Below are 17,728 nucleotides of genomic sequence, written 5' to 3'. Positions count from 1 at the left end.
CTTATTTTATCTGATATTTTTTGAACCACCTTTCCGTTGTCATCTATCTTTAAGCAGCAGTTGGTTAGATTAAACTTTCCACATACTCCTCCTTTTTGTTGTAGTCATAACATTTCTCGTTTACATGCGAGTGTGATACAAAGGACCCTGGAAAAACCGTCATGCCCACCCTTACCATCGTCCTGCACTTATCACATCCCCCTTCAGCGCTTCTCAACAATAGCAGTATATACATTACAGTCCCAAAGTTCATTCTGTCCGTCTTTTAAGCTTTAGCACCATTGGGTCTTCTCCCTGGACGCAAGTCCATTCTGCACCTTCTTCGGGCTTTACGGGTCCCTTGATTCTCGCGGCGTGGGTCCACCCTTTTTCTTTTGTCCTTACTGCGGCTTCGGTGGTCAGTAGCACCTGGAATGGGCCTTCCCACTGCGGCTGTAACTTCTCTGGCTTCCAAGTCTTAATCAGGACCCAGTCACCGGGCTGAGTTCGGTGGAGTGCGAAGTCCAGAGGTGGGGTTTGTGCGAGTAACCCCTTCCTGCGCAATTCTGCAAAAGAACGAGACAGTGCCTGTAAATAGTCCCTTACAAAGACATCTCCCCCTTGCAGGGAAGGATAGCCCTCCACCTTGTTCCAATATGGAAGGCCAAACAACATTTCATAAGGGGATACTCCTATATCTTTTCAAGGAGCCGTGCGGATTCTTAGTAGGGCCAGGGGTAGACACTTGGTCCAGGGTAGCTTGGTTTCCATCATCAGTTTTGTCAATTGCGTCTTCAAAGTGCTGTTCATCCTCTCGACTCTTCCTGAGCTCTGAGGGTGCCAGGGGGTGTGCAGCTTCCACTAGATTCCTAAGGCGTCACAGATTAGCTGGTGTGTTTTTGAGGCAAAGTGTGTTCCCCTATCTGAATCAATAGACCCCATTATTCCATATCTCGGGACTATATTTTCTAATAGGATCCGTGCCACTGTAGGGGCGTCCGCTTTAGTGGTTGGGAATGCTTCCACCCACCGAGTGAAGTGATCCACAATTACTAACAGGTACTTCCATCTCTGAACTTGTGGTAGTTCCGTAAAGTCTATTTGGATCCGATGGAACGGTCGGACGGCTAGTGTTTGTCCCCCCTTATGGGTGGCACGCATCATTTTCTTGTTTACCTTTTGGCAGGTGTAATAGCCCCACACCTCCTGTTGAGCTAGTGTGAATATCCCTTTACAAACATAGTCCCTTAGGATAGTGTCGCACATAGCTTGCACTCCCCAATGGCTTTGTTGGTGTAGTTGTTGCAGTATATGACGAGTTACTTCCTTATTCAGTACTTGCCGTCCATCGGGGGTCTTCCACTCGCCTTCTGATGTTTGTCGGGCTCCCAGCTGGCTCATAGCGTCTATTTCTACTTGGGTGAAGACTGGTAGTTTGTTAAGCCCTTCCCTTATTGGTATCAGGGTTAGAAGTCGGACCGTTTTTTCCATTGCTGCCCGCTTGGCTTCTTCATCTGCGAGCCGGTTTCCTATTGCTTCCGGGGCTGTTCCTCGTTGATGTCCTGGAACGTGAACCACTGCAATTTCTTGAGGTAGTGTTAGAGCTTCCAGAGTCATGCTTATCATTTGTTCGTGAGCTAATTCCCTTCCCCTGGCTGTTATCAACCCCCGTTCTTTCCAAATCTTTCCGAAGGTGTGTACCACTCCATAGGCATACTTAGAATCGGTGTATATAGTGCCTATTTTGTTTCTTAACAGTTGCAGTCCCCTCTGCAAGGCATATAGTTCACAAGACTGGGCTGACCAATTACCTGGGAGCCGGCCGGACTCCACCGTCTCCCTAGTCCTCCCGTCTATAATAGCACATCCACTGTGTCGTACCCCATTGATGCATCTGGAGGAGCCGTCGATATATAGTTCCTCGCCTTCAATTAGGGGAACTTCTTGTAGATCTTCCCTACTTTTTGTCTGAAGGTCTGTTAGCTCCACGCAGTTATGCTCGGTTTCCTCCCCTGTTGATTCCCCGTATAAGAACTGTGCCGGGTTACAACTATTGTTCTTTTCAAAGCTTAAATCATCCCCGACCATCAGAATGGTTTCGTATTTCAGTATGCGAGAGTCCGTCAACCACCGCTGAGCTTTTTGGGCTAAGAGGGTGCTAACGGAGTGCGGGGTATACACCGTCATTCTTCCCCCAAAGGTTAATTTCCGTGCTTCTTCTACTAGTATGGCTGCTGCCGCTACGGCTTGTATGCACGTCGGCCATCCCCGGGATACCGGGTCTAACATTTTTGATAAAAAGGCCACAGGTTGCCGCTTTCCTCCTTTTTCTTGGGTTAGTACTCCTAACGCAGTTCCTTCATTGTTTGTTGCATACAGCTGAAAGGGCTTTTCCAGTGCTGGCAGTGTTAATACCGGGGCCCGAATTAGTTGCCCTTTTATTTTCCTGAACTTCTGTTCTTCTTCTTCGGTCCAGCTGATTATTCCCCGGTCTTCCTTTGCCAATTTGTCGTACATAAACTTCACCAGGGAGGTATAATTCTCTATCCAAATCCGGCAATAGCCCACTAAGCCCAGAAATTGTCTTATTTCCTTCTTTGTCCTGGGAAGCGGTATTTTAGTTATTCCCGCTATTCTTTCTGGGGTTATTTGGCGGTGCCCTTTACTGACTCTGTGTCCGAGATATGTTATTTCCTTCTCGACAAATTGCAGTTTCTTCTTGGACACCCGCAATCCTTTTTCTCCTGGGTAATTCAGGAGTCTTATAGTATCGTCTCGCACTACCTCCTCTGCTGGTCCCGATAGTAGTAGGTCATCGACATACTGTAATAGTTGGTTCTTTTCGGTACAATGGAATCCAGCCAATACTTGCTCCAGTACCTGTTCGAATAGGTTTGGGGACTCCGTGAACCCTTGGGGCAAGACGGTCCACCGGAGTTGCTTCTTCCGCCCAGTGAAGGGATTTTCCCATTCAAATGCGAACATATCTCGGCTACCTTCCTCCAACGGGCAACTCCAAAAGACATCTTTTAGATCTATCACACTGAACCATTCATGTTCAGGTGGTATTTTGCTCATTAATGTATAGGGGTTAGGCACTACCGGGTATCGTGTTTGGACTACCGCATTTAAGCCTCTCAGATCTTGAACCATTCGATACGTGCCGTCGGGCTTTCGGACCGGTAGGATGGGGGTATTAAAGGGTGACATACATTCTTCCAGGAGTCCATCTGATACTAATGTCTCAATTACAGGTTGTAATCCCCTCCTCCCTTCCATGGCAATGGGATATTGACGTCTTCTCTCTTCTGCTTGTTTGTCCCACTGTGGGTCGTTTACTGGAAATTTCCGGTCCCCCGGTAACTCATTCGGCTGTTCCCTTCCCCAAATTGATATTGCAGCTTGTCGTATCATTTGCCTCTCTTGTGCAGAAAATAGCGTTCCCATAATCGCATGCATTTCTTCCCAAGTGTAAACATTAGGTCCTAAGAATTGATCCAACTGTTCTGCCAGTCCCATTGGATCTTCTAATAAAGTTTTCATATCTTTCTTAAATCCTCGTACTTCGGTACTTGTCAGAGGGACGTTTACAAATCCTGTTCCTCCCCGTTCTCCTCCCATTGGAACCTCTCGAAGGGGACACAGCTGTACCTCTTCCTTTTTTAATTCGTCTTTCTTTTTCTTATCTGCTCCTGTCACACTCCTTGTTTCGATCCTTGCTTTTGCTTTTTCCCTAACATCCCTCTCCGGGTCTATTTCTTCTGTTCCTTCACTTTCTTCACGTCCTCCCTCTGCTCCCGCAAGGGGCGCAGAAGGCTGGACATAGGGAGGGGGTAAATGATTGAGTGGGTCCCACTTCCGCTCCCCTTTAATGCCCAATTTAAAACTCTTTGTTGTTACTCCTGGCCAGGGAGCCCAACAAAAAGCATAAGCAATTTCTTCCGGTTTTACATTTGGTTTTGAATTAACGTAAATGTTTAAGGCTTGTCGTACCCAATCCTCCTCAGACCCAAGCCGCGGCCACCAGACCGCAGGTTTTTCTATCGGCTGTTTCGACCAAATTAAACAGTACTGTATCATTTTTTTCTTTTGTTTCCCTTTTAGTCTTCCACATCCCCAATTCTCAAACATTCTACCGAGGGGGCTATCAGGAGGAACCCCCGGGTATGGTCCCGGTCTTTCCGTTTCCTCTTTCTTTTTAGAGCCACCCCCTCCCATCTTATTCCGCTCTTACTTAATCCCGCACCCTTCTACTGCAACAGTAGGCACTTTACCCGGTGCGTCCCAAGGACTTTTATCAGGAGGACCCCCGGGTAGCTATCCCGGTCTTCTCCGTCCTTACTTATTCCCGCACCCTTCTACTATAACAGTAGGCACTTACCCGGTGCGTCCTGGGGACTTCCAGTACCAGGTACTGTCCCCTTCTCCCCGTTTACCGCTCTGCGCTGTCCGGATATCACTCGCTCAAGCCGCGCCGGAGCGACAAGCAAGGAGTCAGGGACCGCCAAACTCGGCGGGGTGCACCGTCTCCGATGTCCTTCCTCGTGTCCACCGCGGCCGGAGTGTGGATCCCGGACGAGCCCCCACGTTGTCAGAAACACACTGAGTCTCAGCAATTTGCAGAACGGTAAACTTTATTTTTCGAGTCTGCAGAGTCGGACCCAACCAGCTCCTGCTAGATCGAGTGCCGAATTACACTTTGCACAGTTTTTTATATCCTACTTGTTTACGACTTTGTGAGTTGCACCCATGTGAGGTGCAGACATTCTTCCTTAATCTCATTACAAAATTACAAATGTGATCACCCTTTGGCCCACTTATCAGCCTCAGCGCATTAACACCGTTATTGTTCAACCGTTAAGCATGTCTTCCCGTTACCCGTATCGCTTCTTTAATCAGCAAGCTATTGTTTCATCCTGATTTTGCAAATTGGTTTATACGTTGCCCTGCAAGTTGCTTTGCACGCTCTTTCTGTGTCAGCACATTCTAAATGGACTCCTTAAGTACCGTCTTTAATTTAATCATTTCTCTCATGTGGGAAAGGTAAAAGGCTGGAGATCAAGTCGAATCAAGTCTCTTTTTATCATCATTTCGACCATAGCTGCTGGTACAGTACACAGTAAAAATTAAACGACGTTTTTCAGGACCATGGTGCTACATGAAACAGTACAAAAACTACATTGCACAACATAAAACAACACAGAAAAAAAAACTACACTAGACTACAGACCTACCCAGGACTGCATAAAGTGCACAAAACAGGTAGGCATTACAATAAATAACAAAGAAGGCAATAGGCACAGTAGAGGCAGTAAGCTGGTGTCAGTCCAGACTCTGGGTATTGAGGAGTCTGATGGCTTGGGGGAAGAAACTGTTACACAGTCTAGTCCTGAGAGCCCGAATGCTTTGGTGCCTTTTCCCAGATGGCAAGAGGGTGAACAGTTTGCATGAGGGATGTGTGGGGTCCTTCATAATGCTGTTTGCTTTGTGGATGCAGCGTGTTGTGTAAATGTCCGTAATGGCAGGAAGAGAGACCTCAATGATCTTCTCAGCTGACTTCATGATCCGCTGCAGGGTCTTGCCGAAGGGTTTCAGCCCGAAACGTTGACTGTACTTTTTCCATGGATGCCTCCTGGCCTGCTGAGTTCTCCAGCATTTTGTGTGTTTTGCTTGGATTTCCAGCATCTGCAGATTTTCTCTTGTTTGTGAGAGGAAGGAATCCGATAGGAGAGGAGAGTAGACAATGGGAGATAGGAACCCAGGGGAGAAGAGGTAAGAGGCCAGAGTGGAGAATATGAAGAGGGGAGGAGGGGATTTTTTTACTGGAAGGAGATATCGATATTCATGTCATCAGTTTGGAATCTACCCAGATGGAATATAAATTATTGCTCCTCCACCCTGAGGGTAGCCTCATCTAGGCACATGACGAGATCATGGACCGACGTGTCGGAACTTGAATGGAAAATGGAATTAGAATGTTTGGCCACCAGGAAGTTCCACGTTGGTGGATGGAGCGGAGGGGCTCCACAGAACTCTCTGGATTTATGATGGCCTCCCTTTGTAGAGGATGCCGCATCGTGAGCACCGGACACTATAAACGACCCCGGCACCCTCGCCGGTGAAGTGTTGCCATACCTGGAAGGATTATCTGGGGCCCTGAATGGAAATGGGGGAGGAGGTGAATGGGCAGGTGTAGTACTTGGGCCGCTTGTAGGAATGTGCCAGCAGGGAGATTAGTGAGGAAGGAAGAATGAACAAGGGAGTCACTGCGGAAAGCGGAAGGGGTTGGTGGTGGGGGTTGGTCAGAGGTAAATATATGCTCAGTGGCAGGATCCCTTTGGAGATGGCCAGGTTGCGGAGGATGATGTGTTGGATGCGGAGGCTCATGGGGTGGTAGGTAAGGACAAGAGGGACTCTATCCTGGTTAAGTCGGCGGGAAAATGGGGTCAGCGCAGATGTTGCTGAAATGGAGGAGACGCGGACAAGAGTGCCTTCAGTGGTGGTGGAAGGGAAACCTGTTCTTTGAAAATGGAGGACATTTCTGATGTTTTTTGAAGAAGGACATCTCTGATCTCTTTTGGTTGGTCCATTCATTGAGTACTCCAGATTTCAGTTCAATAGAATAGAACCTTTTTTAAAAAAACTTATATCAGAAATATACTACATTAACATTAATGCATCTGAGATCTCAAACGGATGGAAACTCAGAATCCCAGCTATCAGAAAGCTATCAAAATCCTAAAACTCAATTTTTGGGGAAAAATTTTAAAATGAAAATATCAGGAAATGTATTATTAAGTGAGCTAGACTACATCTCATTCCTAGACTTCTTTTACACCCAAATGGAGCTGTTTTGCATCTTCTGATCCACATATATTTGGCTAATCCAGTAGAAAAGTAGTAGCTTTCAATAAATGACTCCTTGGCCCAAGTTATGTTAGTTCTTAAATGCTTTGATCTATGCTCAATGGCCACATATTAGGTACCTCCTATACCTAGAAAAGTTGACACTGAGTTCATGTTAGTGGCCTTCTGTGCTGTAGCCCATCCACTTCGAAGTTCATTGTGCTGTGCATTCAGAGATGCTCTTCTGCACACCACTGTTGTAATGCATGGTTATCTGAGTTACTGTAGTCTTCCAGTAATTTTAAACTAGACTGGCCATTCTGCTCTGATCTATCTTATTAACAATGCATTTTTCTCACTGGATGTTATCTGTTTCTTGCACAATTCTCTATAAAATCTAAAGATTGTTGTACATGAAAGTCCTAGGAGATCAGCAATTTCTGAAAAAAGATACTGAACAACATCTGAACCTCTTGACCATGTTTGCATGCTTTTATATATTGAGCTGCTGCAACAAGATTGGCTGACCAGATGTTTGCATTAACGAGCAAGTGTACCTCTGTGCCTAATAATGTGGCCAGTGAGTGCATAAATAACATTTCTACAGATCACTGAGAGCAAGGTTAGTCTTGGGTGATACATTTTCTGGCTTTGGAGTTGCATTTTGATTGCAAACAAGAGAAAATCTGCAGATGGTGCAAATCCGAGCAACACACAAAATGTTGGAGAAACTCAGCAATTTGTGTGTGTGTTGCTTGCGTTTTGATTGAATACTTTACTGTATATGTGTATAATGTATTTCCCAAGTTTTGCCTGTATCATTCAGGCAATTGTACTAATTGTCACAGAGAAGTACAGCACAGAAACGGGCCCTTTGGCCCAGGTAGTCTTTGCTGAATCATTTTAACTGCTTACTCCCTTTGACCTGTACTCCCTGGGACCATAGCCCTCCTATCCATATACCTATCTAAACTTCACATAAACATTGAAATCAAACTCGCATGCATCACTTGTGCTGGCAGATCATTCCACACTCTCACAAACCTCTGAGTGAAGAAGTTTCCCCTCATGTTCCCCTTAAACTTTTCACCTTTCATCCTTAACCCATGATCTCTGATTGTAGTCCCACTTAACCTTAGTGCAAAGAGCTTGCTTGCATTTACCCTATCTATACCTTTCATAACTTTGTATACCTTTATCAAATTTCCTCTCAGTCGTCAACATTCTAAGGGATAAAGTCCTAGCCTATTCAATCTTTGCTTGTAACACAGGTCCTCCAGATCCAGCAACATCCTTGTAAATTTTCTCTATTCTCTTTCTACCTTGTTTACATCGTTCCTGTAGGTAGATCATTTACGTAGATGACGAACCCAGCACCCATCCCTGCAGCACCCCACTATTCACCGGCCTCCAGTCAGAGAGGCAACCCTTTACTCCCACTCTCTGGATTCTCCCACAGAGCCAGTGTCTAATCCAATTTACTATCCCAGCTTGAATGCTGAGCGACTGAAACTTCTTGACAGGCCTCCCATGCAAGACCTTGTCAAATACCTTACTAAAGTTCATGTAGACGATGTATACTGCCTTGCTTTCATCCACTTTGTTGGTAGCTTCCACAAAAAACTCTGTAAGATTGGTTTGACATGACCTACCAAACAAAAAGCCATACTGACTATCCTTAGTCAGTCCATGTCTATCCAAATGATTAAATATCTGGTCCCTTAGAATATCTTCCAATACTTTTTCCCCACAAATTACATCATACTCACCTCTCTATGCAGGATCTCAACATCTGTCCTACCCATGTCATTGGTACCTACATGGACCACAACCTCTGGCTTTTCACCGTTCCTCTTTAGCTCCAGCAATTTCTATAGAAATGCTTTTCAAAACTATTTGAGGAGTAGCTGTAGATTAATTATAATCTTTATACTTGCTCAATTAATTTTGAGTTATTTTGTTTCAGCGAGTGGGAGAATTCTGATAATATACTTCCCGGAGAGATTAACTGCTTTTTCCCCTTACTTACTTACGGTCACTTCAGCATTTTCTGTTTGAATTTCAGATTTCATAAACCGCAATATTTTAAATTTGTCTTATGGAGAAGGGAACTATTGAATTGTGAAAAAATACTTTTTTGATTTCATTTGCTGCTAAAACAGTTGTATATAATATTTTAATTTTAACAGTCATTAGATGCAAAAAATGCTGAAAGTCACATGAAGCATTTAGTTCCTCATTTAAATAAGTTCTTAACAAGAGTCCATAACTTGTCCTGGGTTGTGGAGTTAGTTCAGTGTTGGGGTGAGTGACATTATACCCTCTGGTTCAAGAAACTGATGGTTGAAGGGTAATAATTGTCATGTGGGACATGAGGCTCCTGTACCTCTTTCCTGATGGCAGCAGTGAGAAGAGGTATGACCTGGACGACAGAGCTTCTTGATGACAGAATCTGCTTTCCTGCGGCAGTGCCGCTTGTAAATGTGCTCGCTAATGGGGAGGACTTTACCTGTAATAGACTGGGCTGTATTCACTACTTTTTGTTGGCCTTTCCTTTCAAGGGCATTGGTGTTTGCACGCTAGACGATGATGCAACCAGTCAGTATACTCCCCACTGCTCATCAATAGAAGTTTGTCAAAGTTTTAGATGACGTGCCAATCCTCACAAACTCCTAAAAAAGTAGAGACTAGGCGTGCCTTCTCTGTAATGGTACTTCAGTGCTGAACCCAGGACTGATCCTCTGAAATGATAACACCAAGGAGCTTAAGGTTATTGACCCTCCCCACCTCTGATCCCCTGATGAGGACTGAGTCATGGACTTCCATTTTCCCCCTCTTGAAGTTCTTTAGTTGCCGTGGTACCATCCAGCTAGAGCACTTATCTCCCTCCTATATGTTAACTTGTCACCATCTTTGATTCAGCCAACAGCAGTGATGTCATCAGGAAGCTTAAGTATGTCGTTGGAGCTGCACACAGCCCTAAGTATTGTTACGTATCCCGTAACTGGATAACTCACCAGCAAAAATAGAGAGGTCCGGTGGAGTCTGATGGCACTATTTTCGAACGTTTTATTCATAAAGGGGGGCACAAAAGTCAGGTTAATACAAACATTCAGAACATACACATCGATAAAACTCAAACTAAAGCGCGGGTAAAGCAATAATCATCATTAAGAAAATAATCTCGACTGTTGTCTAGGGGATAATATATTGTCCGTTGGAAATATAAAAGTCACTCAGAAGTCTGCAGGCTTCTGTCTTTTTGGGGAATCGCTGGGTTTCACGTGTTTCAGAGAGAGTGAGGAGAAACGACAAAACTTGCCCGGGTCTTTGACGAAGCAACTCCGTTGAATCAGGGGAGCGTTGGTTCCCTGTTATTAGTTTGAAGTCCTTCTCGGTATTATCAGCCACCCGCTCCCCAGGCAGAGAAGTTACGGAGCGCACGTGGCTTTTGACTGGCATCCAGCTATCACGGGAGCGTTGAGCGATTGAGTCCTTCTGGTGCGTCTCTCTGGGGTACCGCCTTCTGCAGTCCCCTTTTATCTTGACTTGCAGAGTTGTAGATGTCCATCAAAGTAGGGTGATGCAATCCCCACCCCCACATTGCCCGAGGGTGTCCATATCCGTGGTAGCTGTCACGTAGCAGGGTCATGCACTCAATCTAAAAACGCGGGTATAATAATAATCATCAATTAAGCAATAGCTCTATTGTTTGTCTAGGGGATATTGTATTGTCTGATGGAAAGATAAAAGTCACTGTCCTTTCAAGCTGCAGCTATTTGGGTTTAAGAGAGACGGTTTTAAACTTGCCCGGGACTTTTATGAGGCCAATCCGTTGCGTCGGGGGAGTCGGTTCCCTGTTATTAGTTCCAAGTCGTTTTCCATGGTACCAGCCACCAGCCCCCAGGCAAGGGAACCGAACGCACGTGGCTTCCTTCAAATGGCTTCCCGCTATTGCGGGATCGCTAGCGTTTCTTCTGGTGCGTCTGAGGGGCTGTCCCTACAGCTCCCCCTTTTATCTTAACTCGCCGGGTAGTAGATGTCAATCAGGTTGGGATAATGCAATCTCTCTCTCAACCAGCCCACTTTGCCCAAGGGCTTGCACGTAGCATAGTCCCCAATCCACAAACGTTGTTTCCAGGAGACAATGGCCAGGTCTCTCTCATTTCCTGGGTCCTCTGAGCCAACCCAATAATGCTCTTGCGATTCTCACAAAGGAGGGGGCTCCCCCGCCCCTTCGGCCCCTCAGAGCTGTGGTACATTCATAACAGTAGTCAGTAACCGATGGTATGAACTTCGAATTTTCCAGTTTCAAATAACTTTTGCCTGTATGTTGCTTCCTCTTTCCTTTTCATCTACCAAGGTTTTTTCCATTTTATCCAGATCTAACACCCTGTTATCTAGATTTGTTCCCCTCCCCCACCTGCTTCTACTGCCTATTCCTACTCTATCGCATTCCTCCTCCCTCCTCTCACAACATGCTGGAACCACATCCAATGCCCTTCCTATAACAGGAGGATCTTGATTCCCATCCCCTAACAAGATGACCCTCATTTCAATCTTTTCCTCATCTGCAGCCTCTCCTCTTGATCTCCCACTCCGACACCTTACCAAAGATGCTGTCCTGTCTGAACAGTATGGTGGTCTTTATCCTGAGCCACCTTTCCGTCAACACTTTATACGTATGAACACTGGCTGACTATATCACCCTAATTCATATAGAAAGGACCAAAAATTAAAACTTAAGCCATCCAACCAGCACAGCAGTGGTCCACACCAGTTATCCTGTTTACCACAGCAATCATCTGTAGAAAACCTCTCCCATTATCATTAATTCTTTCATTTATAAATGAAAGCAATAGATTTAATGATAGATAAATTCCTACTTTTCCATAGCAGGAAAAGTATATTAAAGTGTTGCTGAGCATGGATGGGAAGTAAGAGAATGGTGATGGTGTAATGAAGAATGAGAGCACATTATTAGATTGTGAGATTCCTTGGTGACCATTGCAAGTGTTACCATAATCTGAAGCATTATAATTTAGCCCTTAGCATAGCCTTTTCCCCCCAGCAACCCTGGAATGAATACAGAAGTCTAATGTGATGGATGGACAATCGGAGTGGTGCAAGACGAAAGATAAGGCCATGTTCTAAGCTTGCGAATTATGATAGATATCAAATCATGTGAGGGTCTAGAGATAATATTGAGAGTGAAGCTGGAGGTGTGATGGGATGTGAGCACCAAGAAATGCACTTAAAGAGATTAATGAGAGTCTGTGACTGTAGGGTAGTAGAAGAAGAAACTGGTTAGCTTTAACTAAAACAAGTCTGTCCAGTTAAAATCTGCTTTTATGCATGCATCCAGCAGTCAAAGGCCTTGAATATCCTAAAGAATTTTGTTTAAACAAGCTTAAAATATGAGTTGCATGCCTTTGACACAATTGGACATACCAGGCAGCACCCATGCACTTCATATACTCCAAAGACCTGGATCAGCCTTCTGGACTGAAGAGTGTTAGCAATCAGGGTGTGGATACAATTCATCATGCCGTGCACAAGAATGTATCACACACAGGGTATTTTTAGCCATGTCTTCTACAACTTCAGGGTATTGCAAAATATTTTATAGCCGTCAAAGTACTGTTTCTTAATGTATTCAGTCTTGGAATATAATTTAAGTTGCAACCATTTGGCATGTGACAAGCATTCAAATATGACAAGATAATTTTTTTAGGGTGATGATTTAGGGACTAAACATCAGCCAATGCACCTGTTCTTCTTCTGGTAATGTGGTAAAGTTTGATGTTCACCCAAAAGTCCAATGAGCCCTCAGTTTAAAACTGTATTTTAAATATGGAATCTTGAAGCATTTCCTGAGGACTGTACTGGAGTGCCAGTATGGATTATGTGCTCCTGCATCTGGTACATCTTCAGCTTTGCTAATTAAGTGCATGAGTGTTGTCAACATATTGAAGTGAAAGGAAATCAAGGAAACTGTAGCCATAAGGAGCTGGGAGAGTTAAAAATTATGTTAAGAAAGTTTGGAATCTTCTAGAACATAGCTATTTAAAAGTGATATCTTCATTATTTTGTTTCCTTTTTTGTTCTTCAAATATTTTCATACAACAGTTGGTAGACTTTTGCTGAAAAGATATTTTGGTGACAGATCCGTCTTGTTTTGTGAAATCCCATTGCACAACAGCCATCAAGGAGTCTTCTCCCTCTTGTGCTGGATGAGTGCTTCATCAATGCCAGTAACTCTTGAGAACAAATATTCCATGAAGCTGAAACATCATACGCAGATTTTCAGTTTGTGCTACAGTGGATAAAAATGAACGAAAATGGTTAGCAGCTACAGCATGTTTAGATAGAATTATAAAATTTTAGCTCAATGCATCAAATAGAAAGCATATGAACTCACATACAAATCCCTTATAAAGTAATATTTTTAAGTTTGTGTGTGAGTGTGAGAGAGAAAGTATTTGCTATGGGAGAGGTCTTGTCACTAATTATGTATATTTAGCATGCTTTGTAATGTCACAAGTTTCTATATAAGCAATATATATAATTCTCTTTATATAGGCAATAGAGAAGTGAAAATATTACTGCAAATATTAAGCAAGCTGTCATTGGAAAAGAGGAAGTTAAAAGCATTTAACTTAAATTTGAATTGTAACTTTACTGAAACAATACTCCAGAATGCCATTGGTTCCACAATGGATTTCCCAGTTAAAAACAAAATTGAAATATAACACCTGAGACATCATCTAGTGACCAGAAGAGGAACAGACCATATGTGATAAGGCAAGATGAAGAATTCTGTTTTTCTTCTTTTTTTTCTTGATTGTATTGTTTCTTTTTAGGGAAGTTAGCACTGCAGTCCTGAAGGTTCTTCAGATACCATAGTAGACGGCGTCACATGTCTAATTTACAAGCTGCTTGATTTTATCACACCTCATCTTGTTGATCCTTTGGCAGGGCAAGCTAAACCTGTGGAAATGTAAACAAAATTAATATTACAGGTTGAAGACATTTTGTCAGAACTTATTGCAATGTGCCTTCAACCTGAAGAAATTTCTCTTTCCACAATCTTCTGCGTATTTCCAATATTTTCTGCAATGCACACAAAAGTGCTGGAAGATCTCAGCAAGTCGGGCAGCTTCTAGGGAATGGAATAAGCAGTCAATGTATTGGGACAAGACCCTTCACGAGGACTGGAAAGGAAGGGGGCAGAGCCGGAACAAGAAGGTGGGCGGAGGGGATGGTGTACAAGGTGGTAGGTGACTGGTGAAGCCAGGTGAGCAGGAGGGTGAGTGGGTGGGGGAGAGAATATGAAGTAAAGTTGGGAAGTGATAGGTGGAAGAGGTGTCAAGACAAGTCAAGTCACTTTTCTTGTCATTTCGACCATAACTGCTGGTACAGTACAGAGTAAAAATGAGACGACGTTTTTCAGGACCATGGTGTTACATGACACAGCACAAAAACTAGATTGAACTACTTAAAAAAAAACACAGGGAAAGCTACACTAGACCACAGACCTACACAGGACTGGGTAAAGTGCACAAAAACAGTGCAGGCATTACAATAAATAATAAACAGGACAATAGGGCAAGTTGTCAGTCCAGGCTCTGGGGGAAGAAACTGTTACATAGTCTGGTCGTGAGAGTCTGAATGCTTTGGAGCCTTTTCCCAGACAGCAGGAGGGAGAAGAGATTGTATGAGGGTGCGTGTGGTCCTTCATAATGCTGTTCCCTTTGCGTATGCAGCGTGTAGTGTAAATGTCCGTGATGGCAGGAAGAGAGACCCCGATGATCTTCTCAGCTGACCTCACTATCTGTTGCAGGGTCTTGCGATCCGAGATGGTGCAATTTCCAAACCAGGCAGTGATGCAGCTGCTCAGGATGCTCTCAATACAACCCCTGTAGAATGTGATGAGGATGGGGGGTGGGAGATGGACTTTCCTCAGCCTTCACAGAAAGTAGAGACGCTGCTGGACTTTCTTTGCTATGGAGCTGGTGTTGAGGGACCAGGTGAGATTCTCCACCAAGTGAACACCAAGAAACTTAGTGCTCTTAACGATCTCTACCGAGGAGCCATCGATGTTCAGTGGGGAGTGGTCGCTCCGTGCCCTCCTGAAGTCAACAACCATCTCTTTTGTTTTGTTCACATTAAGAGACAGGTTGTTGGCTCTGTACCAGTCCGTTAGCTGCTGCACCTCCTCTCTATAAGCTGACTCGTCGTTCTTGCTGATGAGACCCACCAGGGTCATGTCATCGGCGAACTTGATATGGTTCGAGCTGTGTGGGTCAGCAGAGTGAACAGCAGTGGACTGAGCACGTAACCCTGGGGAGCCCCCTGTGCTCAGTGTGATGGTGTTGGAGATGCTGCTCCCGATCTGGACTGACTGAGGTCTCCCAGTCAGGAAGTCTAGGATCAAGTTGCAGAGGGAGGTGTTCGAGCCCAGTAGCCTCAGCTTTCCAATCAGTTTCTGTGAATGATTGTGTTGAATGCTGAACTAGTCTATGAACAGCATCTGAACGTATTTGTCTTTTTTGTCCAGGTGGGTTAGGGCCAGGTGGAGGGTGGTGGCAATGGCGTCATCTGTTGAGCGGTTGGGACGGTACGCAAACTGCAGGGGGTCCAGTGAGGGGGGCAGCAGGGTCTTGATGTGCCTCATGACGAGCCTCTCGAAACACTTCATGATGATGGATGTGAGTGCAACGGGACGGTAGTCATTTAGGCAGAACACTAAGGACTTCTTCGGCACAGGGACGATGGTGGCAGCCTTGAAGCACATTGAAACTGTGGTGCTCCTCAGGGAGATATTGAAGATGTCAGTGAGAACATCTGCTAGCTGGTCTGCACATCCTCTGAGCACTCTACCAGAGATGTTGTCTGGTCCAGCAGCCTTCTATGGGTTGACCCTGCACAGGGTTCTTCTCATGTCGGCCACGGAGAGACACAGCACCTGGTCATTTGTAGGAGGGGTGGATTTCCTCGCCGCTAGGTCATTTTCTGCCTCAAGCTGGACGTAGAAGTTATTCAGCTCATCTGGGAGGGAGGCATCACCTGCACAGTCAGGTGATGTTGTCTTGTAATTGGTGATGTCCTGGATGCCCTTCCACATGCGCCGTGTGTCGCCGCTGTCCTGGAAGTGGCTGTGGATTCGCTGGGCGTGTGCACGCTTTGCCCTCTGATGGCTTGGGACAGCTTGGCCCTCACTGTTGTTAGAGCTGCCTTGTCGCCTGCTCTGAAGGCGGAGTTGTGGGACCTCAGCAGCGCATGCACCTCCGCGGTCATCCATGGTTTCTGGTTAGCGTGTATAGTGATGGTCTTGGACAGAGTAACATCATCAATGCACTTGCTGATGTAGCTGGTCACTGATGCCGTGTACTCCTCTAAGTTGGTAGAGTCGCCATCGGTTGCAGCCTCCCTGAACATGTGCCAGTCAGTGTGCTCAAAGCAGTCTTGAAGAGCAGAGATGGCTCCTGCTGGCCAGGTTTTCACCTGCTTCTGAACTGGTGAAGGGTTGAAGAAGGAAACTGATAGGAGAGGACAGTGGAACATGGAAGAAAGGTAAGGAGAAGGGAAAGTGTGAGAGTGTGACTAAAATGGGGAATGGAGAAAGAGAGAAGAGAGTGGGTGGAGAAAATACAGGAAGTTAGATAAATCGGTATTCATGCCATCTGGTTGGAGGCTAACCAGACAGAATATGAGATATTGCTCCTCTATCCTGAGTGCAGCCTCATCATGGTAGTAGAGGAGGCGATGAACTGGCATGTCCATCACTTCCCTCTGGTGCCCCTCCTCCTTCCCTTTCTTCCATGGTCTACTGTCCTCGCTTATAAAATTCTTTCTTCGTCAACCCTTTACCTCACCTCCCAGCTTCTTACTTCATTACCCCTCTGTGGTAAACTTTGTATACCTGTCTGGCCACACCCCTCTGCTGACTGCTCCTGTGGCTCCTCCCACAGACCCCTGATAAAGGCGATTGGAGGCACTGCTCCCCCCCCCCCCCCCTCCAGTCTCCAGGATGTCGTGGTCTCGTTTGCTGCTAATAAAAAAGCCTATCGTTCACCTCCTGTCTCTGAGAGTTATTGATGGTGCATCACCCTCCCCTCACTATCCACCTTCCTCCTCACCTGGTTTCATCTATCACATGCCAACCTGTACACCATCCTCTCTCCTCCATGTTTTTATTCTGGCTCCTGTTCCTTACTTTTCAGTCCCAGTGAAGGTTCATGGCCGGAAATATCATCTGTTTATTCCTCTACACTGCTGCTGCGTGACTTGCTGAGTTCCTCCAGCACTTCATGTGCATTGCTTAAGATTTCCAGCATCGACAGAATCCCTTGTGTTTCCACTATTTTCTGCTTTCCTTTCAGACTTCCAGCAGCTGCTGTTTTTCAATTTACACATTGCCGGGCCAAGTGAGGCAATGCAATGTGCATCTAGAAATCCTGTTTAAATCATATACTGTAGTTCATTAAATAAAGTTCCAACTGAAGTTTGTATTTTTTGGCATACCTTCACCTCCATCCTGTACATATCAGTTCTCCAGGTCTGGCTGGATTTAACACTATTCTTAAAGGCAAGTTGCCACTGTCAGAAATGGTGGTGAAACATTTTTTTTGTCACCAAACATTTATTTCCTTCGTTCAGCCTTCTGTTTCCAATGCATTTAATGAGCTTTTTAAATTTCATCAACTAATATACAGGAGTCTGAGTTGAGATACTTAATAAAAATAGAAGAATTCATGAAGCAGTAGCCACATAAGCAGAGAATTTTCATACTTAAAGTACAAGAGATGCATGATACTGATTGTTTGGATTTTGCCCCCCAACACAATAATCATTTCATGGAATTTGTGGTTGTCTTTTTTTCTCAGTATAATGCAGATTG

At 44.9% G+C, this 17,728-nt stretch overlaps 1 long non-coding RNA gene across 1 annotated transcript; it reads right to left on the bottom strand.

Moving 5' to 3' along the window:
- Window positions 1–11,745: 11,745 nt before the first annotated feature.
- Window positions 11,746–17,311, bottom strand: LOC132397716 (uncharacterized). The gene is made up of 3 exons (XR_009513420.1): window positions 16,968–17,311; window positions 13,617–13,815; window positions 11,746–13,141 (listed from the first exon to the last, which is right to left on the bottom strand). It is a non-coding gene; the product is annotated as an uncharacterized LOC132397716 (long non-coding RNA).
- Window positions 17,312–17,728: the final 417 nt, after the last annotated feature.

This window comes from Hypanus sabinus, chromosome 8, assembly GCF_030144855.1.
Source record: "Hypanus sabinus isolate sHypSab1 chromosome 8, sHypSab1.hap1, whole genome shotgun sequence".
NCBI classification, from domain to species: Eukaryota; Metazoa; Chordata; class Chondrichthyes; order Myliobatiformes; family Dasyatidae; genus Hypanus; species Hypanus sabinus.
This window is presented reverse-complemented; position numbering and strand designations above follow the sequence as displayed.